The sequence below is a fragment of the Cataglyphis hispanica genome, chromosome 12 (assembly GCF_021464435.1).
Source record: "Cataglyphis hispanica isolate Lineage 1 chromosome 12, ULB_Chis1_1.0, whole genome shotgun sequence".
Classification (NCBI taxonomy): Eukaryota; Metazoa; Arthropoda; class Insecta; order Hymenoptera; family Formicidae; genus Cataglyphis; species Cataglyphis hispanica.
Window position 1 is genome coordinate 4721585 of NC_065965.1, and position 27433 is coordinate 4749017.

The following is a 27433-nucleotide window of genomic DNA, read 5'->3' on the forward strand; positions in this document are numbered from 1 at the left end:
ATTATTATAGGGACATAACAAAGAAAAATCATGATAGATCTTTTAATTTGTTATGAAAAGATATAAAAATATAATTGAAAATTAAAAAACTATTAATTAAAGAAAATAAATTTTATGCGCATTTAGGATAAATCTCATTTTAAATCCGCGAGAGAGATGTTACCGGTTAACTTTAATCAAGTAGCTATCTCTGCACAATCCCTAATTATATCCCATTCTCTTTCCGTCGCTCTAGAAACGAAAGAAGGAGAATTGTAGCAGAAAATTGTAGCGCGACCAGCCACGGGCAGTATTTTAGTCGCAATCTTACAATGTATGATGTAGGTTTCGGTATTAAGGAGCAGCGGTACTGTAATCCAGATGAGATAATTGCATGTTTTGTATTCGGTGGAAATATCGCGGCTTAATTATACGGCGCGCGATATGCGATGCATACCGGCGGATACTCGCTCGCTATTCGTAATTTCGCTTGCAATTCGCTCGCAATTCGTGTTCGTAAATGATGCGTGCCGCGTGACGAAAATCTTATGTCGATATAATTAGAATTTTTGGACATGCGAGGTTCCCTCTTCTTCCCATTAGAGCATGCTTACATTCATCTACCATATAGACATTTTTAGTTTTAAATACGATTTATGATTTAGAATGTTGACACGTTTTGCAAATTCTGGCTGGATAGTTGCGTTCGTTTATGAAATAGATCATCATGTTAGAAAAATAATGAGTCTTTAAGAGCAGATGTTTAGCGAGATTAAGAGTGATATGTCAAAGAAAAAGATGTTCGCTGCGCGTTACGAAACCCTCCTCACTGTCATCATCATAATCGTTACGCGCGACAGACTTATGTATAATTATTTGCATCACGAGCAGCTGCTTGTCTAATAATGAGATAAACGGGTAGCTACGGTCCGGTTGTGATCGCGAATAGCGATCACGTGGAAGTCGCGGCTTTGCTGACGTAGCATAGCGACAATTCGCGCAAAACTGATATTATCGCGTGACATCCGTGTATGTATTCGAGATAGCTGTGTTTTATGTGACATATATTATTCGAGGAAAAGCACTCGATATTAGTCGCGATATTACTATATTGATTTCTTATAATGGAATATCGTATCAATAACAGATGTATTGCAACACGTTGTTTTCACGTGCTATTATCACCCGATTATCGCATGGATTGCATTGAAAAAATTTCATCCCGCCGAATAATATAAAATGTGTGTATGTATGTATAAAGAAAAGATAAGGAAAGAGAAAGATAGATAGAGTGAAAGAGAGAAAACGTTCGGTAAATTATAGGATACAATCCAAGGCTAAATATAGAGATTATTTAGATTAATATTGCAAGATATAATAAAAACTCCAGAAGATCTTATTCGCATTCTATGCATTGTACATCAAATTACCTTATTTAGTTGATTTTGTTTCTAGAAGAAATCTATCCGTAAATGACAATTTTTTAATAGAATATGATACGGAAAGCACGTGATATATGTCATATAGGTATATATACGTCTTTTTATTCAAATTATGATTTTTGCCACATGTAAAACTATCGAATTGTGTCGCTATCGAAATTCTACAAACACTTCACTGCGAGATTTCAAATACTTTTCACTGTGTTTTTTCGATCGATGATTTTCGATTCACAATATGCCACTAAAAGTACCTACTACGTGTCACGAATTAATCTAAAAGTATTTTTTATCACATCTTAAACAAACTTTTTTACTTTTAGAAAAATATCTCGATTATACCGATTTATCGTCGTGATGATTTTAACACGCTGAATGAGTACTGCCGAAATTAAAAATCGAGAATTACTCGATCGACTACTTGCGTCTCAATAAACGTGTATCACTTTTCGCGAATCAATCGCGACGAGATCCGAAATTTCCAAATCACCGCATATTTCGAACAAACACGTTAGAATGATCACTTGTAGTTCATCGCGCGTTGCAGGACACTCTCGTGCAAATTTCAAAGGATCTCGCGAGCAGTCGCCGATCGAGGAATCCAACCGAGCTGCGATTAAGTTCGTGCGCGACGTTTTCATTCGATCGACTACGACTGTCCCGGAGCTCATTAACAAATCGCGTTAATTATGGTTTGCCTTATCAGCCGGGGCGGCGATTGGACGGCCGCGCGGACGCGGTAGGATGGGTTAAAATCCAAGCGGGACCAATCGGGTCCGACTCATCGATCGGATGTCGGGGTACCGTGAACGAGAAAATAACATGTTTGGCTGTGGTCGGCTTAGGAATCGAAATCGCCTCGGTCCCGCGTCTTTTTTTCCTTATTCTTTCTGCTTGCACCGGCGAGCGGTCGAGCGGCGCGATGCTACATCGTGAGAGCGCTCTTCGTTCATAGAGTGATCAAAAAAACTCGAATCATCGAATTTGCGAAAATAATAATCTGATAATTTCACTAATAGTAATAAAAAATTGTGTGTTACATTACATATAATATTGCTAATGATATCTTAAAAAAAAGTTACGAGTGAGATAAACGAGATACTCCAAGTATATCAATTATAGAAATACTATTACAGTGTATTGTATAACTAAAACGATTATTAATTCTATTAAAAGTTCAAATCCACATACAAATGTTGTCAAACAAAATTGACTCTACAGATCTTAATTATTATTTATTATGACGTTGCACATATTATAATTCGTCATTTTCTTACAATCTATACATATTGAAAAATTTAATAAAATAAGATCTATCTTTGCACGTGATAAATGAATGATACGTGTTGGAAGTTTTCAAAGTATAGTTATAAATATAACTACAGATTGGAAATCTTTTCTTAACGTGAAAAGACTGAGTGGAAAAAACAGGCAATATGATAGCATCTGAATATATGTAGATATATGGAGAAAGGTCAACCAATGTATTGTATTTGTATGTATTTTCACATTGAAAAACGAAAAATATCTGGAGGATCTGAATAAGCATTTACAAACTCAATCTTGTCGATAAATCGTACACAGAAAAATAATAAAGAATACAATAAAGAATAGAATAATAAAGAACGTAATAAAAGAAAAGTAATAAAGGATATAAGTACAATTCAGCAAATAGAGCATATCATAATGAAGTTTTCAAGCAAGACTTACTTGTTTAAGTTAAAAAACAAAAATCAAAAAGCATTAGAATCTCTATTCTACTTGCTACGACTAGTTCATTTTAGCTTATTATTTATTTTTAATTGTTTTGTATTAAATATCGTAATATTTCACTTCAAAATAATTGATTAAAATAAATATAACACGACATTCTTGTCTCTAGCTTCCTGAATTGTAGCATCGCATTAGTCGCATGGTCATTAGTCTACATAAAATTATGTTAATTTTCATTTCCATTTAAACTTATTCTGTGCTTGTCCGATTCGAAACGCGATATGGAAGAATTGCTTTAGAATAGGCTACTTATGCTACTACTTTACACAGCATGATGTCAATAATGCGCGATGTTTGAAAACAGCCAGGTGAATCCATAAACACAAAGATATAAGCGAGGATACATAAACATCCATAAATGTAAGAATACAAGATATTGAGATAAGAATTTACCTCGCCGAGCACATTTCGAATAATCATCTCGACATCAAGGGGTTAAAAAGATTCATCCTTCTTGGAAGACCAGCTGCTACAAGGTGTCTACGTACAGACGAGTGTCGCGACAACGGAAATTGACAAATCTTCTAAATATAATCGGGATTGATCCAAGGGTCAGAGATCTCTATCCCGAATCATCATCAACAACCCTCAAAGAAGCCCTCGAAGAAAGGGGGAACAGAGGACGAATTCGAGAAGGCGATACGATCTGTACACGGGTTAGACGCGTAGCAAACGTTATCGACGAGATTTCACAGATGAACGGACAGGCGGGCGAGTCTCGAAAAAGCATGCCTTTACATCAGATTAAGGCGCGATCTCGCGCGCGAATCTTCCGTGATCCACCCCTGGAACGAATCGCGGTACCGATACCATACCGGGCCGATATGATACCGTATGGATATCGGTACCGGATGGACCGAGGAGAAGCGGAACACTCTTTCGCCGGCACGCCCCCTCGTTCCCGGATCGATCCCGGACGATTTACGGCGGGGATCGATTTGATCGATGATTAAGAGGACGCGCTCTCACCCTGCGCTGTCTCGCCTCGACGTCGAGCAATATTTCTTTGGCCGAGAAAGGAGGGAAAGGAAGTATTAACCCTCTCGGATGACTTTAAAAACTTGGTACGCGTCGTTGCCGATTCATGCCAGCCGTGCATTTTTTGTGTAAAAGTGCAAATTGAAATTATAGCGGATTTCGAACCTCGAATCTCGGATATACGGAATGTTTGGAAGGATTTGAAATGTGCAACTGGCAGGGATATATTCAATTTTTTTTTATCCCGAGTTTTGTATATTTAAATTCAATATTACATTATATTTCAACGTGATATAGTGAATATTGGAAATTGTATAATATTCTCTCTCAAAAAATTAATTGAACGTTAATGTGAACTAGCAATATATGACAGCCTAGCAATATAATATACATATATATTTATTAGATGATGTAAAGATACAAAAAAACTAATTTTCTATATTAAACAATTTTCTCTTCTTTAATGTGATCGATATCGCTTAAGATAATGATTTTGATTATCACAAATTATAATTATTATATATTTTGAGTGCTTTCAGAAAAAAAATGCACACAATATTCTGTGGCTTCACTATTTCATGTGTAACTAGATATAAAATTAATCGTCGTCTCATTTCGCTAAACAGCGAGATTTACTAAGATTCAAACCGCTGAAGATGAGGTATAAAATAAAATAAAATAAAATACGATCCTAACGAAGACGAGGGATCTCGTGCACATTATCAAGTTGCGCGAGAGCGAGAATTCCCATGACGCGCGGAAAATTAGAACTGCGCGGACGATGAGATTATACGGCGCGGTGGTAGGTAGGTAGATAGGTATGGCTATTGTTGTGTGTGCCGACGAAAATTACACTCTTCAAAATCCATTGTACTAGATTGCCGGCCGCGCCGGCAAATTTTCTACGTCGTCTCTGTCGTCGTTGTCATTTTCGTCTCCGTCCATCTCCCTTCTATAGTTTATTCTCTGGACGTTTGCTTTTCATATACTAAATAAATCTCAACATTATCAGGACACTTCAATAAGTGAGACTGCACTGCGATATAACAAAACGTCTGCTTTCGCGAGTCCTGCTAAATTTTTTTTTAAATACTACTTTCTTCGTCAAATATTGCATATATTTCTGTTATATTTTTCTAGGTGTTTTATAATCTTTGTTTTGTAAATTTATTATACTATCTATATTCTATTATATAAATTCAGAATATATAATTATATAACTTATTAATGAATAATAAATCATAAATTCTCTCTCTCTCTCTCTCTCTCTCTCTCTCTCTCTCGTGTATAATTTATTGTAACTCTGTAAATAAGTTTTTGTACTATTATATATTATATAAAGTAACCGTAAAATTTTTACAAAAACATATTTTCTTCTCTTTTTTTTTGTGCCAAAATTAAAAGATATATTAAAATCCAACCAATCCAAGATATATTAAATTCCTAAGCGATTAATCTTTTCAAAAATAAACAATCATGGAAAGCGAAACAGTATATAAATTATTGCGCTAAGACAAGCGCTTATTTTGAACGTATCGACTGATTTAACGTCACGTTTTTATTTAGCGCCATTGGAAGATAATATACATGTACATGTAAATGAAAGCGATATAAAAATTGAGAAAGCAAAGTCATTCAGATAACGTCGAACATAAATATCTTCACGCGAGTATCTAGAACAGAGATAAGAACCGCGGTGTATGTCTAGAATGGGAATATATAATTTCTGTTAAAACAATTGGATAATTCTCCAAGTTATTCGATTCGATATTAAACAATTATATTAAACGATATTAAACAGTTCGCAGCAAAAATAAATATCGATTTCACGATTTGACAAGCTTACAATAACGTCAGCTCAATTATCAGAAATTTCTTTTGTTTTCAATTTCTTATTCAGTTAAAGAATTTTATCAATTTTTACTGATACAAGAGCAGTAATTATTTTTAGCTTGAAATTAAAGATTAACTTCAATTATTCTGCGAGTATTTGAAAACAATTTATTATTTTTTTTTTATAATTCGCTCTTCCAATCTTTCACTTAACTTGCTGAAATATCATAAAATATTATTGAAACTAATATTAAGTGAAAATAATTAAGTATAAATATCATGTATACATATAATTTATATTTTTTTCAAATACGATAAATTTGACTATAATTTATACCGATCATACAATTTCTGATATGGAGAGATAGAATATGTTTTCAGTATTTAACACGTCAGCTTTTCTCATATTTCTTAAATAATATTTTTTAATTTCCTATTTCATAAACGAGAAAAAAAAAAATATAAATAAAAGATAGATTTCATTGATATTCGATCCATTTACAAATGATTGTACATGTATATCTTCTCAAATTTCCCCAGCAATATTGTTTCATCCGCGTCGAATTTAATCGCGGAATTGTGATTTACAAAAAAAGAGAAAGAGAGAGAGAGAGAGAATCACCGGCGCGACAGAAGAAAATTACGGCGATATCGATCGAAAATCAGCGATGAGTATATGCAATTATTGAAGGAGAGAGGAAGAGAGACGGACGAAGAGGTTGGAAGCGATTCCCGCCCGGGACACAAAAGAAGCGCGGAGAAGACAGAGGGGGCACCCAAGGGATAGAGAGAAAGAGAGACGAGAGGCAAAACGGCGAACCCCTTCGTGACCGTAATCGGCCAGTCGGGAGGAGGCCGCTCAGATCGAGCCACACGGAAATCCACTTGAAAAGTAGCCATTACCTTAATTATTGGTCTTTCTAAGAGAGGCCATGGGGCGGTGGGGCTCTGCGTATTCAGTATCAATCGTCGACGGAATCCCGAGGATCCCTCGGGATTTCTTCGCGATGTTCTCGTCGACACGGAATTAAAAAAGGAAACATAATTTTGATTTGCATTTCAAAATCGATCTTATCTATTTTTCATAAGTTACGCAAAAAGAAAAATAATAAAATAATTCTATAATAGTATAAAATTATTTTAATATTTCTGGATCAAACATAACATTTTATCACACATGTGTAATTATATTTCGTACATATATTTCATAGATATTTCGAAAAAAAATAAAAAAAAAAAAATAAAAATTGATCCTCCGATTATTAATTATGTATCGATACCCGCAAAAATATGTGTAAATCAAGAGGAAGAAAGATACTGAGAGCAATTAAAGCGGTGGAAATGAAGGCGAGAAATAAATCGTAGCGGGAGCTGAGTAGTTTCCCTTTTGATCAAGAGAGCGAGAAAAAGGAAATGATTAAAGGCGGGAATTCGAATTAATTGGCAACGGACGGACACTTTGAAGAGAAGGGGGGGGACGAGGGGAGACCGGTGAGTCGAGAGTAGATCGACCTTTAATAACCGCATATCGGCGTTCACGAGGCCGGTTCTTCAAGACTTTCCAAAAGGATCAACGAAAAAGCCCCGATCGAGCGAGGCATCGCTCACTTAAGGAATTAGCGATAATGGCGGTGCAACGCCGCGCAACTTCGTTGCACGCTATTTCATAATGCAACGCTATCGAAAGCAGGGAGAGTGGAGTGGCTCCGCGGGGGTGAGTTAGCGTATCGCTGGTAATTCACGATGCTTTTGCGCGGGCCGATCAGCATTCGATGGAGAACTAATTCATCTGAGAGAGAGAACTTGCGTTTTTTTCGCTAATACACCATCTCTCCTTAAATTTGAATCAATAAACTCTGTTCGATCAAATTTTAATTAACTCTAATAGATTCATAAACTCGCACAAATATTCCTCCAATTATTTTTTATAAATTTACTTCAACTGCGCGAAAAATAAAAAGAGTGAATTGTAAACAATTTTTCTTCCTTAGAATTATCTTTCACGCAGTGTCGATATTTTAATGGCCCATAATTTTGTATCCACAAAAGTGGAACAGGATTTATATCACGAAAATATTTTTTCCGAATGTTAAATTCTATTAATTGATGAAATATGTGTGGTTATATATGTATATGTATATGTGTAGTCTAATACAATATAAATGAACAAGAAACTTATAAATCCCCAATCATTAAGGCTATTATTGTCAAGACTTACGAGATTAATCTATGATTAAAATTAGGATCGAGAGTCTTGGCACATCGTCCTACATATTTCTATTAATAAATCTTACATTGAAAAAAGATCATGCTAAAAAAAAATTTTAAAATCGCTTCAGTTTAAATGCACGTGTTCTTCGCAGTCAGGCAAAGCGTGTTGATCGCGCAAAAATTTTATGTTTATTAGAGTAAATGATGATCGCACATGAGAATATTTGCAGAAAATTTAAATTTAATGCGATTCCATAAATTGGAATCCTCTCCTATGCCTTGAAACACGAGGATGTAACTGCGGATGTAACTGAGAGGTCTCCTTATATCAAGCTATACCTCGCTATATAATACGTATATATATGTCCGTCTCACTCGTGGTCCTCGAGCTTGATTATCCCGATGGAGATCCGTATCTGGTGGTAATTAGGCGTTTAATTAAGCCGGTTAATTAATCACTAAGCGCGCCTGTGCAAGGATCGGATACGACAATTTTATGTAAAAATTGTCATTTAATAAAGATATCTATTTAATGTTATTGTGCATATAAAATGTATATGTGTGTGTGTGTGTGTGTGTGTAAAATTTAAAAAACGTAACATTTCTCTCTTTCTTTCTCTCTTGACATACAATGCAGAGAATAAAAGATCATTTTCAAAATCTCACTTCGATTAAATTTAGAAAATTGAAAGATACTGAAAGTATTAAAAATTATAAATATATTTTCATAAATATTACATATATATTAATGCTTATTTTTTTTTCATATTGATTATTTAATTGTAAAATATTGTTTCCCTATTTTATTAATTTATGTAAGACAAAATATATTGACATTACAGATTAATAGTACAATCGCGTGTTTAAAATTCGAAATTTAACATTTATCACATTGAAAATTGATCGAATGATTCAGAAACTCACTCGCGCTCAAAATTGCGAGAAACCTGGCGTCGTTCGTCAGTATCCGATTAACGGAAATCGCTCGTTGTGTTTTTATCTCTCAGTCCACTGAAAGAACAATTGACAATAAATGCCTTTATCCGTTCGACCTGGCGTCGATCCGGCAAATTCTCTTTTTCATCGGTAGGCACATGTCTCAGCATCAATGGACCCCTGTCTTTCTTACGTTTATTGACCACTTGCATTCCTTCTCATAAAGGAGGAAGAGCGATTTCTATGCAGGACCATTGCAATTGATTTGTTCAAACAAAAGTATAAATAAAAAATTAATATATCAATTTTTCATGTGTGTTACTAGTTAAAATATTTCGTAAGTTTAGTAACTTACGAAATATTAATCGGTGTGGCTGCCATTTTTATTACGATTTTATTGGCCAATCAACATCGATTTATAAATACGTGACTCGCAAAAAGACAGCTTTGTTACATACTCTAGTGTTTTATCTTGTTACATAAAATATTTCAGGTAATATGGTAATGTCTCTTATTACAAATGCTTATTCTTATTTGAAATTCTCTAACATTGAATGTTAATATATAACTAATTTTTAAATATTTTAATAAAAATTAAAATATTAATTAAAATATTTTATGTTAAGATGTAAAATTATTATATAAACATATTTCAAATTATACATATATCTCGAGATTTATTTAAGTTTGAAGTAGAGCGAAACGTATCAAATAAAACAAACATGAAAGAGTTAGGAAATCGCGATTACCGAATCGGAAGTGCGTCAGGCAAATAAAAACCGCCATCGCATTCGCAACAGTCGAGAATTCTGTCAACGATAAGGCGATCTGACAGATGAGGTCGGCCTCATCTTGCCCGGCGTTGTCGTTATCGCGACGGACGATTTGATTTCTCGGTCGATTTCTTATTTTGCTTCCTCGTGTTCCGCGTAAACAGCGTCCGCTGCTGCTCGAACAATTTATCTGTTTTTCATTTCACGACTCACGATCGACGCGAAATTTTCCACTGTCTGCAGCGGAGGCTACAACTGCCCTCCTCGATGCAAATAATGAAACATGATAAATATAGTTTTGCTGACGCAGCACCCGTCATACGGACTGCAGCTTGGATCATTTTATATCGTGAAAAATTATTTTTAATGATTTTTAATTATTTGATAACTATTCTCCGCAGCCAATAAATTGTTTAACGTTAGATTAAGTTAATGCATCTAGATTAGATAAAGTATATATCTCGAAAATGATGTTAGAGAAAATAAAACGCACTGCGAATGAAATTGATAAAATTCATACAGTGGCTAATTAAATGTATATGTTCAAATTTTTCTTTTTTGCAAAACATTGACAGATATTGATGTCACGCGTATGAGTTTGGAAATTATTATGAAATTTAAGAGAGAGAACAACGAGTGAACCAGAAATCGAGTCCCGGAGGGTGGATCCGGATTTTCATACCGAAGGAGAAGGTCTCTTCCACACACTGGGGACTATTAAATTTATGGCTCTCCCCTCGTCGAAGGGAGAGACGATAACATGCATAATAAGCGCGCCCAGATAACGGGTGACGCATAACTTACGGCCTCGCGATAAACGAGGCCCATGCCGTGGAAGGTTACCCTCAGTGGTCGATGGTCAAAGGGCCACGGAGGTGCTCCCAGAAAGTTCTTTTGAAATTTTTATATCGCACTAAGATTAAATAAATCTCAAATGCATTTAAATAAGACGCTGTTTGATATTCAGTTTAATTATATTCGTGTTGATATTAATTTAATAGCAATAATAATAATGCAAATTAATATAATTAAAATGCCCAAATTAAATTCAAAATTACAAATCAGTTTAAAATAAAAAAAGATATAATTAATTACATTATCACGCCGATAAGTTCTCCGAATCGATACAATTCAACTTTATATAAATATGTGTAAAAAAATAAAATATATATAATAAACTATATGTCTTACTTTAATTAATATCATCTGCTTTCGAGAACGGGAATATTAATAATTACTCAATTTAATGCAATTTATCTTCTCGACGCATATGTATCTAAGAAAAACATTCTCTCGCTTAATTTAATATGTGAATTATCAGCTTTACCGCGTATTTTGCGTGAATTCAACAAAGGACTGCGTCAACGTAATTTCTCATGTCGCATGAAAATGTTAAGATACGATGATCAATTATTATTCATATGTATATTCACAACGACAAAGCAGTATAATACCGATAGATCCAGCAGCTTCACTATACTCAAACCACGGAAGATAACCATATTTTTTTTTTCTTTTTTTTTCATTTTTATGGCTTTGACGCAGTCTATCAGACTTTGTGCTTGCTAATCGTCGTCGTTATAAAAATAATATAGACGTATTAAGCGTTGCAATAAAATGCCAGATTTCTTGAAATCTGTCATAAAAATTGCTTACACATTTCAATTTCAGCGAAAAGATATACGGCTGCTGTGAAATTAAATATGACGAATTTCTTATCACGATATTTTCATCGATTCCGCAGATTTAAAACCAAGCAACTCGATCAAAACGTACGTTATCAATATTGCTATTCATTTAATGTGACGTAATAATGAGAACTGATCGTTAATATTCAAGATCTCTGTAAATAATTATTAGCTATTATTATCCGAAATACGTAACCAAAAAAAAATCGTTAATAATCGCCGTCGGATTACTTTAATCGGAGCAATTTTTTTCTGATTGTCTTTTTCTATAAGAAGAAGTGAATGAATATATATACTAAAACTAGATAAAAACGCGCCTTTTATATGCTTTTTCATTAAAAAATTAGCTGTTAAATCTATAAGTATATTTGAGAGAAAAGGATAATTGTAGTATCATTAACACATCTCCGTATATCTTTTTCCTTGCCTGAGGATTAATGTTCGACATAGCTAACGCGCGCCTCGCGAAAAAAGAGCGAGCAGATTATCGACGGCGACAATACCGAATTAGATATGTATCGGGATGAAATTCATGAGTGTCTCGTTGCACATCTTAATCGCGGAAGCCGAGTATGCACCTCTCTCTTTGTCTCTTTCTCTCTCTTTCTCTCCTTTTGGTCGAGGTCGATGTCTTCACGAAGGCACTACTGCGCTTATCTTCATTCGCTATTGAAGACTATCGGCTAGGATAGAGGCGAGTCTGACTCGCCGAGCGTTCTTGAAAAACGCGACCTGCTTCTCCCCCTCCCTTTCCTTTTCTTTCCCCTTTATCTCTCGCAAGTCTTCGTCTTCCGCCACGCGATTTATCTCGAAGCCCGTTTCACCGGTTTCCGTTCGCTCTCTTATCCGCTTAATTTATTTCTCGTATCTCTTGAAATCTTAATAATGCGCGAGTAGTGGTTCAAAATATGCATGTATAGGGAAAAATCAGAGAGTACTTACCTTACGGATTTCTGCGGATGTCTCCTCAGGCGAATTGGCACGTTCCCGCCGCCATCGTCAACAGACACTTCCGCCTCTTCGGCCGCGCGTCAGCTGTGCTACCACGTGTTCCGTAAGATGCTGCTGAAACGATTAGAAACATTTAGGAAAATTGCATATGTGTATATAGACTTTCATAATGTAAAACAGATTAAGTAGGGCGAGTGATTTAATGTATCACTGTATGTAATACAATATTTTTTTCTATTACAGATGTATATGTGTATATTTCTCTCATATATCATAAAAAATTGTAACGTATGACGTAAACAACTTGATATTATAATATAGCTCACAATCAGTAGTTGACAAATGTCGCAATTACGAGAACCGTGTGAACGAGGGAGCGATAAGCGAGATCGTATATCGTTTATCTCAAATCTGGTCGTCACCCAGTAGTTACAAGAGATAAATGTCGGCAATGAATCCATCTCTTCGATACTTTCATAGCTCGACATATACGCGCGTATCGATAATATATTTATCACTGACTTTCATCTTGACGTTTATATATTATTTTGGTTACAAAAGTTTTGTTTGATTCGACTTAACAAATCAATAATTTCGAGGACCTCATAAAGAACACAGATTTATAATAAAATTCTGTGACTCTCCCAAAGACGATGCAGCTGCTTTAAATTTCGACAGGTGCAAAATGCAATATGTTAATTAAAAATTTTTTATTCAGATAATTTTCGTTGATAACTTTCCAAAAAAAAAGGCCAGTTAAAGCATTTCAACAATTTAATTTACAACCAATGTTAATGTTTCTTTCCGACTGTATCTTATATACGTACATTTTGACTGATTTTACATCAGTTATATTATCGAATATTTAATTGTGTGATCATCCTATATAATATTTTATAAATCCATTTTTTTTATTGCTAGAGTGATAATTTGATAATAAAGAATATATAATTTTAAAAACAAAGATAATATATTTTTCTCTATATGCATATTTCTACCTTGTAGTCAATATACCTTCATGTATAATATATTTTAATCAAAAATTTATTTTTTAATATTTTAAATAAATGTAAATATTATTTTTAATAGCAAATATTTTAAAATAAAAGAGTACATCAAAAATCGGCGAAAAGTATAATTAAAAACCAAAACGTTTATAATTCGAACATCCTCTTGCGTGTGTATATGTATATGCTAATAAAATTTCGTCTGCTTTATGAACTTTGACGGTTAAGGAAATCATAAATTTGCCAAAAATATACTCGCATGTCAAAAGTCGCAAGCTGCATTCAAATATTTATCCCTTTTATTCAACTATATTTTAAGCTGGTCCTTTGCTCGTACACCTGGTTGTTTATCAAGAGACCCAGTTAATTATTCCACTTAATTATTCTATGTGATTTCGTATATCGTTTCAATTTCAATTGCTGATTCAATGAATTAACATTCACTAAAGAAAGAAATTTGAAAAAAGTAGCATTTTATTTATTTTGGAGAATCTGTCGAAGAAATCTTGGTCTATGCAAGAATTGCTTATATCGGGTGCTCGAATGAAACTCGGCAGCAAAAAGATGAGCAACAAAACGATGCAGCGATTAAATTTGCATACAGTGGCCGCAATCGATTGTCGGGATTTACCGCTGTAATATTTATGAGATACGATTTCCTCCGATTGTTTGTAAGCAGCTATATATAAATAACACCGTCATCGTACGCTTACTGATCATAATTTCATAAAAATTGTCGCAAAGAAAATTAATCTTAAGGCATGATTAAAATCTAATCATTTTAATAACATCTCGTAAATTACTATGCCAGAAATGAAATGACAAAATTAAAATAAAAAATTAGATTTTTCGAGATTAAATTAAACATGCAAATAATATATATATATATATATAAGCAATGCATATCGCAAAAAATATTTACAATAAAGTTATGTAAAATATTATCTTTTCTTTAATTTAGATGGTATAAAAATCTTCAAATTAAAAATTGTAAAATTCCTAATACCATTGCTTCTAAAACGGAAAAATATTCGCATCAAAGAAAAATTTGACTGTATATTATAATTAATAATTCCAATACATAATATTCATATTGCTGACAAATAATGTGGTGCTAAATGTGATAACTCGAGCGAAATTAATTAGAGCTTGCAAAATGCCTTCGCGAATATTCCATGCACGATTCATTGATTATAGAGCCAGTCGATACCTTTTACCCAAGCCTGTGATCGGATGAATAATCGCGTCCTTTATTTAGCGCCCGAGGACACGTTACCCGGGTAATTTATAACTGGAACATAAGATTTAATTTCCATCGTCGATTACCGGCACAGAGTTAATGTGTTTATCAAAGGAATACGTTTGCGGTGTAAAAAAAAAAAATCCTAGCCAGAATTGCGACATCACTGTTGATTAATGCGCACCGGAAAATTCATGTAAGCATTACGAGCGGTATAATCAAAGCATCAAATCGGCTTATATCGAATTAATAATGCATGAAAAAATATTGGAATCGTACAATTTTATATGGAAAATTTTTCTTTACAATTTAAAATTGCTGTATTATATTTTTTAATCTTTCTGACGTTTAATTTTTTATTTTCAACATACTTTGCATCCTTATACACACACTGCACACTTCTACAATAATTTTTATTATTAATAGATTCTATTTTATTTTATATCTATTTTATTCTGTATTTTTAAAAAATCAAAAAATCCCACTTAATTTTTACTGATAATTTAGGTTTTTGAAAGTCTTATTTGCATTTGAAATATATATATATACGTATAAATATATAATAGAAATTGTTGTTAAATTCTATTTTATTTCTGGATAAATAAAGCAATATTCAAAATTATATTATTGCTAAAACTATTATTTAAATATTTAGACGGCTCTAATATTAAAAAAAAAATATATTTTTTTTTCATACGTGTCCGATTGAATTTTTGATCAAATTTTTTTATCTGTCGTCCGTTATCTTTCTGTCTATCAAATTTTTCTAAAATATTCTTGTCCTTTATCAAGAAATTTGTCTCGATTATATCATTGTCAAAGTATAGTCCATTATTTAGGATTAAGGATCATCGCGTTAGTTGATATTAGGTTGGTTGATAGCGATGGCTGCGGTATTGCAGTTAGGCGCATAGGCAATGAAATACAAACAATGCTTTCTTAACATAAGTACATCGAATGTCGCAGAGCGACATGCGCGCGGAACTGCATCTTCGCTCGTAAACAATAATAACAATATTTGTATCCGCGGCACACGTTAAAGATGCACACGTGCGTAGCCTTTCGCTCGTTACACGTATACGTGTGTCTATGTGAGTGTATATGCAGTAACGTTAATGGCATACGGGCTCTAATTTGCGTCCCTACAACATATACGTGAAAAAAAAGCTAGTTGGCAAAATTATTGTTTAAAAAAAATCGCTATTTTTTCTCGTAACAAAATTATTGTTCCAAAAATAGCACATTGCACATGGCCAATGGATTAAAGGAAATTCGAACGGGTAATTCAAGCGCGGGCGCCACTGGTGTCATTTACAGCACTGCGTATGTGTGCGCGACACGCATACAGCGACGCGAACACGCACACAGTGCAACGAGCCGCATTCCACGAGTGGAACAACCGGTACACCACGATCCAGTGGCTCTCATCCGGCTGAATGGGCGAATGTCGTCTCTCGATAGGAGGAACGTTATGCAATGGACGAAGAAGTCAGTGGCCCGGCAAATTCGCGGAAGATGAGATGGCCCTTCCGGGTCTACCCGGTTCTTATTTTTCCCTTCCCTTTTCCCCGCATCTGTCTCTCTCCGATGCGTTCGCGCGTGCAGTTGAAATCGAAAGTCGCGCGCGATCGCGAAAAAGGCCAAGCGGATCCCTTCAATTTTGCGGGTGGACTTTTCTCCGAGGATTTTCTCGAGGACAATGTTGGAATACGATCCGTATTCTTAATTGTACCCGCTGAATCGCGATTCTAAATGAATATATTAAATGATCGAGTTTTTGCTCAGATGTATCATCAGAAGAATATAATATTATGGATACAATTCATATAGTCATATAAAGTGCAATGGCTGTTTGACTGTGCAACAGTCGCAATGTTTAAAGAAGAAGATGATTGGCATATAAATCCAGCAAACACGCATCTTGTGAAAATGATGAGTAAATAAAAGTGAGTATTGAGAGTTTATATATCTCTGGAGAGTATATATGTCTTAATAAATAAAAAGAATAAATTATATAATTTGTTTTTCATTCTTCATATGTTATTATTTCTTTTTTATCTTTTTTTTCGATCTTGATTTTATCAAATATGCGTCCATGAACGTAAAACGAAGGAGATAAACAAAATAATAATAAAGTAAAAGTGTTCGACTGGAAATTTACTTTGGATAAAACTAAAACTATGAACTCAAGCTGTCAAATTGACATTGAACATTCCCTCAATAATCTTATTATTGAAAATGGCAAAAATATCCAGTAAATCAATATTATTTATCGACAAATTTAACACATTGAAAGTCAATTTAACTTCTCAAAGATAGAGAAACTCTGAGATAAACACAGGGTCTTTTAGCGAATAAACTCCCAGCGAAAACTTAAATCGATTCTGAAACTTCGTTGCACCAATATGACAATTATCACAGAGAATAAAAATTAAAATAAAATAAAAAATTCTCTAATAAGTACTCTAGGAATTAAGGTTCGCGATGGGACGATCACGAGCCAAGACAATTAAATTTATAGGTGATTTTATCTCGACGATAACGGTATCCGCTGTCGAGAGGATAGACGGCCAGAATGCGGCAGTCGTGCATTATGGCAAAACATAGAATGCGCCTGTCGTTTCTTTCGATATGGAATATATTCCGCGAATGCACGTGTCTATTACGTGTTTATCTTTCGAATGTTACGCGTTCGCGGAACTCGTGTATATATTTCGTTGCATGAGATCTGTTGTATAAAATCTCGCTAGAAAATAATATAGATAATAATCAATGATTTAGAGCACTAATATTTTTTTTACGTCAAACAATTTATCTCACTTTTCCCTTTTTGATGAATTTAATTGTGATTTTATTAAAGATTTTATTAAGTTGGTTTTACGAAAACATTGTACGATGACATTTTATAGCTTTCCTGTTTTAAAGAGTATAATAAAGTATGATAATGAGATATAAAATTATACTTTACGAACGATCAGTGTTACGTGTATAAATCGTGTATAAAATAATATCTTTTTATTACCGTTATTTTTGTTTAGGTGTAATTTATAGAACTTGTACATATATCGCATTAGATCCGTAAACAATAGGTATTACACAACTCGATTGAACATCATCGGCGTGAAAGTATTTTTCGCCACGTTCAAAAAATTTTTATTACAATGTTAAATGCATAACGCTCTTTTTCTTTCGTCGATCAATGTTGCGTGAAATCGAAATAGAGATCGCCGCAATATCTAACATCTCAGTATCGCGATTTGCGATTAGAACCAAAACGCCGGGCATAAAACATAAATGAAAAGTGAAATTACCTGGGAAAGCCAGATAAAGTGTGAGAACTGGTTAGACATGTTTAAGCAATTTCTTCTGCATTACGAGCAAGACATATGCGCACAAAAATCAGAAAAAGCGAGAGAGAGAGAGAGAGAGAGACTCATCGCTTCTAAAATATTTGATTGAGAAAATAACGTTTACATTAATTTATATTTTTTTGTCTTTAATGTCTTCGCCAAAAATTTTTATTTGTATCCTAAACTAAAACCTATAATTTATAATAATTATTGATATATAATAAATATTAAATATTAAAAATCCAATATATAAACTAATATAGTTAATAACATCAAAGGATCAATACTTGCTGTAATTTAGCATGCAACTGGCGATATTTATCCCTCGCAGATAGTGTGGTATATATCGTGTAACAAAAAAATTTAGTATCCATCGCATGAGATTCCATCGGATATAACCCTTTTGGTTGATTTACAGCCGGCGACGAGCGCGCGTTAAAATTATCGTCCGAAACTTCGGTAAACGTCGAGGATCCCGCCCTAATTTCCAATTCCACGGGCCTCTCACTCTCTTCGCGGAGAAATTACTTCGGGGACACCCGGTGCATCTAAATTTCTGGCTTGGCCGTGCTTCGGGCTAGGCCTGAACCTGAGTTTCTGATTTATGTGGGCCCCGGGGAGTCCAGTTGCCAGGTCTCTCTCCCAATACACACATATATATACACATCCACGTGCACCACTCGCACGCACATATACCAATACGAAGCGCACTCGGTCCGTGTATATATACATACAATCAATGTGCATATATATACATAGTATGGAGTCTACCGGAGCATCCAGTACACGTACCGACGTTTGTGAGATCGCGCGTGGGTGCGGATTTCTATACGCGGATTTTAACCGCGGGATGGATGCACTCGCAATGGCAACTCGTTTGTCCGTCATGAGAGAAATGAAAATCATTGCCGAGGTATTCGAAATTAACGATCTTCATTGAGCGATTATTTAATATAGTTAGTTAAATCACGATACAATGATTAATCGCTGAAATTTTATGTTAAAAGATCTGTATCTCTGAAACCAAAAGAGAGCGCCACAAAATTCAAAGCGTGTTACTTAGGAATATGCCCTCAATAATATATGTAAAAATCAAAACGATCGGTGAGATGTAAATTAATGTAAACATTGACGAAAAATATATTAAAATAAAATAAGGTGTACAAAATTAACAAAGCATTATTCATCATATTTTGATGATATGATAAATAATTTTGAGCAAATAGTTCTACTGACGCAAAAAATATATCGCTGTCAATTAAATATTAAAATCAAAAGCTTTAATTATATGTAGCAATTATATGTAGCATAAATCAATACGAGATATCACATACTATAGATATTAATATATATATATATATATATATATATATATATATATATATATATATTGTTCAAATTGAATTGATTATCGCATAAAAATAGAAAGTTTTATATAGATGAACATAATATCGAAAAATAAACGATCTTATCCGGCTCGTTTTAAAGATAACGTATACACATATAAGCACATAATGCACATGCAGTATCACAAGGTGCAAGACATGATTATACTTATGCATCTTCACGCGGCAAATTGCAACGTGAAATTATAGGTACGCGAAGTTTATACAATAAAGATTAATGTATACGATACGAACTCTTGCGGTAACTCCCGAGCGAGCCTTGCACACTTAAGATAGGATAGTTTAAACACGGTTTACTATAATATATACAGGATGCACTTGCAACTTGTGTATCGCGCAGGTGTGTATCGTAGCCCTCAAAAAGTAGTAGCTTAAATGGCGAAATTCACAGGCCAGTGAATAATTAAAGTTGCAATTGCGTTCTATGTCCTACTTCACGTACCTAGTTTGCGTATGCTAGAAACAAGACCAGTCGAGACATCCAAGTTTCCAGTCAAATGTTCGAATGTGTGCGCGCGGTACACACAGTAGATGTTTCTACTATACTCCATCCTCCATCCAACGAGAGAATAACCACGGATCGGACAAAAACTCATCCGTTTCGAATAGGTCTCCGAAGGAATGGGGCGTGTTTACAAATACGGTACCGAGTATAAATATTCAATTAAAAATACATCCATCACGTATGTATGTACGTATTTTTGTGATGCGGACAATTGCCATATGCACAAATTGAGTTTTCTATCATATGTCAAGTAATCAACATTAATAAACAATAATAAATCAATATTATATGTATGTAATTATATATACTATATTCAAAAGCGATTATTTGCAAATAATGCTTATGTGTTGAAAATAATATTATTTATCATTAATAAAATTTATGGCTTATAAAATATGTATCTCTCTGGTTCTCTCTCAATCATGTAACGTATGAGATAATACAATTAAACTTGGCAATATTTCGCAATTTTATCTTATTTACATTGTTCAACTCGATCGACCTCACACGAATCACGTGACTTTCGATACACGGACATACAGCCAGGTGCTATGTATTTTTTTAACCTTGATCTGCATTCCGCGTGGATTCTCTGTCTGCGTGCGCGCATCGTATCGATGTAACAATTTTCACGTGACACGCGCACATGTGCGTACTCTGACAGTTCATGGAGCCGTGTTAGAGGGCCTTGTATCTATGAGAGCAAATGAAACCGTCGCATTCTACCTCGTACCAAAAGCATTTAATTGGAATGATAGCTATATAGCTTTGCTTTGTATATAGCTATATACCACAACTCGAAGTTACTTTATTTATTTGCTTTATAATATCTTTCAATAAATGCTTACAAACCATAAATTACGAACAAAAAAAAAAAAAAAAAGCATGATTGCCATTTTTGTTATATAATGTACAGTCGCGGTAAAGAAAAATCTTTGACTTTACTAGAAAAAAATATATAAATAAGAGTTTCGATAATTTGGAAGCGCAAAATAATTAATCAAAAAGATTGAATAAATTAAAAGTAAATCAACGAAATATTTGCAATCTAAAGACATAAGAAATTGAAATAAACACAATTATTTACTAAGAAAAGCAATATCATTAAACAAATTTTTCAAACGAATAAAACCCTTCATAAATATGATCGCAATTAAAATATATCAAGTTTCGTTTCTTCTCGAAAAGATTTTAGCAATCAACATCGGGATATATATGTGGCAATTTGTTCTAGCTAATAAAATCTAGTGCTGTACGGTCGTATAGTTTATGCATATTCACTATTCATTACACTGAGTTCTCGCTAAAGGACTACGTTTATGCGCGGATACATAGTCGTTTGTTTCGCTTGCTCTACGTTACGTACACGGGAGAGAAGTTCTCTTGTGCCTTCTATATGTATAAGTTTCTCTCTATCTCTCTCTCTCTCTGCGCCTCGATTCCCCGTAACCAACCGGATTAACCTAGTCTGAAGTAGAATCCCTTGATATGCCAAATGCGGGACGTGGAAACCGTTACACAAGATTCCGTGCATTGCGCTTAAAATTCCGACTATTCAGTTGCGGATAACATAAATTGCTTGCGATAACCGATGGTTCGAAAAATTTCTAACGATCTTCTCGAGAGTATAGAGACCTCGCGTGATTAAGCGGCATTTATCGCAGCACAAAGCTGAGAGAAAATTAAGAATCTCGAAAGAAATGAGTCGAAAAATAAAGGACAAAATGTCTTAATATTGATAGAAAATAACAATTTATGACAAAATTTGACGTCAAAGATAACTCACCAAGATGTCAAAACAATTTTTTAACAAGCTTCATATAATATAAATTTTTAAATAAAATTTCAATTATTTAATTCTCATACAATTTAGTAAAATACATATATATATATATATATATATATATATATATATATATATATTTTTTTTATAGACACGTCACTATTAAAAGTTTAAATCTGGAAGCTGTTTAAATTTCAAGATGCATCACGGTGAAAAGTTTTCAAAAGGCAAAAGGACGAATTCTCTTGCAGCATCAGTGAATCATCATATCTGCAACGTACAAAAAGACATGCGTACACGTCGTACTTACTTCGTCAAATTCATCGAAATATCATCGTTTTCATCTTCGATCACGACACGTTAATCGATCTTCGTGAGCAATCGGGTAGAGAGGAACACGAGTTTCTACCCGCAATCGTAATGTTATCGAAAGCCTTTATCTAAGAACCTGTCAATTGCCGCAAAGTAGCGTGTACACGCGAGCGTATTCGAATTGCGACGTGCGCATAAAGAGCCAATCATTAGAAACGATTAAAGAATGGAGATTCACTTCGCTTTGAACCGTTTCAGACAAACAATTGCAAAAAAATATTATAAAGAGTATTTATAATTTATATGCATCCTAAATAATAAAATAATAAATCCAATCCTCTTTTTTTAATAAAAAAAAGCCGATTTCATTAATGCAAAAATTTAGATGCAATAAAACAAGACAATAAATGTGAAAAAAAAAATTCATTTTCCTAACAAATTATTAAAAAAATTTCTAATGTGAATAACATGAGATTTCGAAATGCTTGTTAATTTATACTAAAAGAATTGATAGATAAATTTATCGAAATAAAACCCTTTTATCCTCCTTAATGCTTGTCTCCTTTTTTTTATTAATTTTGTGAAATTTGTCGTATTGTCTTAATCTAAAAATTAATACCCCATATCTTCTTCATGTTTTACGATATTTTATTTCCTGTCAGATTCATAAACGCGAGGTAACGTCTAGAGTCAGAGCTGCTTGCGATTACTCGGCGCGGTAGCTTATTGCGCTTCCGCCGAATACATCGAATATCGAGAGAGAGAGAGAGAGAGAGAGAGAGAGAGAGAGACGTCCGCTCGTTCGCCGATCAAAATGATCGGGGTCTATGAAATATACGGCAATTCACGATGCCGGCGCAATAGAGGAAGTGACGGAGCTTCTCATATCAAATTGAAACGTTACGGAAAACGATGGCGTACCGTTGAGAGAGAAGCTGAGGGCCTGCTATCACAGGTGAACTAGCGGGAGAGGTTAACATCCTCTCTTTAATAGCGTCTTAACTCAGTTTAAGCCCGACTGACTTAAGAGAATTTAAAGCGCCGGGGGAAAAAGAAAAAGAGAGAGAGAGAGAGAGAGAGAGAGAACTCGTCCTCTCGTTGATGCAAGAGACCCCCTGATCGAGGGCGTTCCACGTGATTTAATCCTCTTTCGCTTTCGCGTGCATGTCTGCAATTCATTGGAATTCCGACTTGGAAAAATGCACGAAAAAAAAATAGAAGGATGCGCTGGCTCACGATTTTATAACAGTTTATATTTTGCGCACATAAAATATAATAATATTAATATTGTAAGAAATCAAAGATCAGTATCCACCACAAGATCATGAATTCAAATATATTTGAAAACCTGATTTCAATTTCTTCCATATACTAAAATTGTTATGATATATCTGTTTCTCTTTTTCTCTCCAAGATAATTAATATCTTAATATAATGCTTCTTAATTATTAATAATAATTATTAATTATTTTTAATAAAAGTTTCTAATTATCATTCGAATTGTAGAATCTAAAGATTGATCGTGACAGATATAAATTCAATCTATTTGTAATTATATCCACAGTAAGATGGAGACAGTATTTTCAATGATATGTAAAATGCTAAAATTCATAATAATGATTAACTTTGGGCACCAGAGATTACTCAACTATAAACAAATGTAATATAATTATGTTACTAATACAAATAATAATTATTTAGTAACAAGTATATTTATGACAATATATTGTTGCTATTAGAAAGTATTCTCAAGAAGTCACGGCGCTTCGATAAGTCACGGCGAGACACGATAAAAGCGAAATACTGGAATTAAAAAGGAATTCATTCATTTATAAAGCTTTATAAATGACGAGCTTTATACAAGTATTACAATTTAGCAAAATGACGTAGATATAAAATAATCGTTATATTATATTATACAGTTTCTCGTTTCACTTGATTTGTCAGATTTTCAATTCGAGATTTCATTTCCGCGAATCATAAAGACTTTAATTCCTCTTTACTTCTACTTGTATGATTTTATGCGACTTTCTTTCCTACTTCTCAGATATCTAACAAATGTTTCGATGCACTTCTTATAATATCGAAAATTTAAATAAAAATATATGCATGCATATATAAGAGACTATATGCCATCCAAGTGACAGAAAAGTTAATAACTTTTTAGAATGCTGATGAGAATGCTGTACGACAGTGAAAAAATTCATTATTGCTCGGTGAAACTTATGCTTCCAGCACTTCATGTTGACCTGGTTTAGATAAAATTCGAAAATTCGCATCTCTCTCGCTCGCGTCTGTCTTCCGTTAAGAAGAAACGTCAGGCAGGAATAGTCCAAAGTCGTGGGAAACTCTCCAAGCGAGCATCGAGTATGGGAATAGGAGGTATTGGTTATAATTCTATACTATGGTTCGGTTAAGTACCTTCCGATTAAAGTCGGCGGCCACGTGAAAGTATATACAGTTATGCTTGCAGAGGCGTCCATATGTATGCTATAAATTTATGCCGGTAAGAGAGAGAAGACTGTCGTAATTGAAAAAGTAAAATCGTCTAGAAATTGAAACAACGTATTTCTATATCGAGTTAAAAATCAATCTAAATATATATAAAAAGAAAAAGAATAAATAAAATAAAAGTAATTATATATCGTAGAGATTCCACGAAAAATTTAATTTTAGACATCGAAGAAATTATAAAAGAAATTTAAAATTTATTTGAAATTTATAAATATCTGCAGTGTATCATTTATGTGTGATAATTATTATGGCGATTATGGCGTTTGAACGACGATAAAGCTAAAGCTTTCTCCACGTTAGAGCTATTTTCGTCACTTTTGACAAATATCGATGCATTTTAATCGCGATTGCCACGATGCACCTGTAATTTTTGCGAAACGTATCTCTTTCATTGTGGAAACAGCTCTGCGAGCGTTTCATCGAAACGTTCCACAAGGAGGTGGCAGGATAATGACGTTCCCGGAACATCTCAAATCCTTGCATCGTCCAACAGCGGCGTGATTTACACCCGTGTGTAACGGCGGTTGTCGGGTGGATTTGAATTACAATTACCGGTCCGTTTCGGGCGAGATAAAGCGGCGCGTTTGCACGTAACACATCATCGAGAATGGACGCGTGAGACAATGATAGACGTCTATCCGGCGCGCGGCATCCTTTCGCTATTTTCGCGCATCGCGCGGCGTATGTTTACCGCTTACAATGTGCACATTTGTAACGACTACGATGGTTTCTACACGATCGGGAAGATACCTGTCCATTTAACTTTTTTTTTCTAAATGCTACACAAGAGTCTCGTTACAGGAAATTGATGCATTGTGCATATAACTGCACTTTGTGCTGAATAAGTTTCGTGCATTTCGGATTAGTTTTTTTTAAACATCAAAAAAACAGGAATAATAATTACAGAAAAAAATTAAAATACATATAAAATGTTCCGACATTAAATCTTATCGAAATTCTTAAAAGTCTAAAAAGAGAAAGAATAACTGTTTATCTTAAAAAAGATCTAGATAATTACGTTATTTTTTTTAATACTCTCAAAGTTAAATTTTTTTCCTTATTTTATTATTTTCATTCATAAATATTTAAATTGAAAACATGCCTTTTCGAATCGAATAAAGAAAATTTTTAACGATAAAAAATATCTTCATTTGTCTCCCTTCCATTTCGAGATACAAGGGAAGTTTCTCGAAAATCGGAGGAGGTTAGTCACACGGACATTCCTTCCGAGTGTCCGTGGGCAGTGCTATTTGAGAGCCGCTGCTCGCATGAGTTTCATTAATCTGACCGCGCCTGGAGCCTCGTCTTGTATCGCGTCTACGTGTGCACCGTCTCGCACGTTCTGCCGCGGACATGTATGCGTGTGTGTGTGTGTGTACATGCTCTTAAATATATACGACACGGGCGCTGGCTCTGACTTTGCATACACGCGCGTTGCGCGCTCGCGAGCTAGCAACCCGGTTCATTATTACCGTCCCGGGTGTACAAGCGCATGCAAGAAGCCCGTGCACGTGGACCGGCTCTACGTGCGGACGAATAAAAACATGATCGCGCGCGCAGAGTAGAAGTGAATGCTCGAATAAAAACACGGATGTACAGGGTGATCGGAAAGTAATAGCCGTGACTTGATGATGAGAGTTCGAAGGATTCAGCGAGCTCGCCGAACAACCGTTTTATTATCCTCGTGATTCTAAGTTGCAATTTAATCCAACACTCGTCCCTCTTCTCGCCGTTGGTTTATAAGAAAAAAAAAAAGAACGATAAATGCAGGACGCTTAGGAATTTTTGTCATTGAAAATTATAAAATATATTCCCGTAATCTTGTGTATTTCTATGCTACGCTTCTCGATGATTACGCGCGGCAGAAGGCGGATAAATCAAGGAATCGATAATTATCAACTTTCAGGCCGACTAAACACTCTTAAGATCCGAACCGGTTTGGCATACGTTTATGAGAACAATCGTAAATCAATTTGAAAGATTGAACTTTTGACAAACGCCTATGGGTGGCTAGCGGGGTTAGGTCAACATTGAATCACGCGAAAAATAATGACAATTTGTAAATGAACGCCTGTGTTAACGGCTGTGCGGCAAATATTTTCTTTTTCATGTTATACGCACTTTACCTCTCGATGCATCTTCATCGTGAAATTATCGTTAGAATGTAGCGTCAGAGAACGATAAATCAATTTCTTTTTATAACCGCCGCTATCAACTTTTCATATAATTTTGCAAGAACCTAGGTTCATAAAATAATTCCAATCGATATAAAAAAATTTTCCAATTGATCCCCTTTTAATCAATCCTGTATAGCTGAAAGTCCAATTTAATGTGTAATCCTTTTAGAATTTAAAAGTGTTAATTTTGAAGTTAAGAAATACAAATTATTATAATTTTAATTTAACTTTCTTAGAGAAGGAAACTTTATTTCAAATTATTCATATATAATATAAAATAATTATATTTTAATTACAAAAAATTAATTAATTACATTAATTATAATTTTAACACAATTTCAAGTCAAATTGACATTAAACATAAATCAACTATAAATTCAAATTATGTCCGAAAACAGACGAAGCCTATAATCGTTGAATTGCCGACGCTAATCTTCAGAGTGATGAGTATCATTTGTTAACGTCAATCACCGTAATATCCGCGTTTACCGGATCGATGAATAAAACAATAAAGATATTTACCATCATGCGGATATTAGAAGAAAGTTAATTCAGGTCAAACATCACATTAAATTGTG

At 34.2% G+C, this 27433-nt stretch overlaps 2 protein-coding genes across 4 annotated transcripts in view; both read right to left on the reverse strand.

Annotated features, from left to right (window-relative positions):
- The window catches only part of LOC126853708 (lipase member H-B-like), a 261537-nt gene that overhangs the window by 36747 nt on the left and 197357 nt on the right, over positions 1-27433 (reverse strand). The window lies entirely within an intron of this gene.
- The window catches only part of LOC126853709 (protein N-terminal asparagine amidohydrolase), a 45694-nt gene that overhangs the window by 10637 nt on the left and 7624 nt on the right, over positions 1-27433 (reverse strand). Inside the window, exon 2 of one of the 3 annotated variants that reach the window (XM_050599711.1) lies at positions 12553-12672. The gene's annotated coding sequence lies outside the window, so the exon portion shown is untranslated. Of the gene's footprint in view, positions 1-1409; positions 2070-12552; positions 12676-27433 lie in introns of those variants that run through there. The other 2 variants (XM_050599712.1, XM_050599713.1) reach the window with 2 other exon arrangements.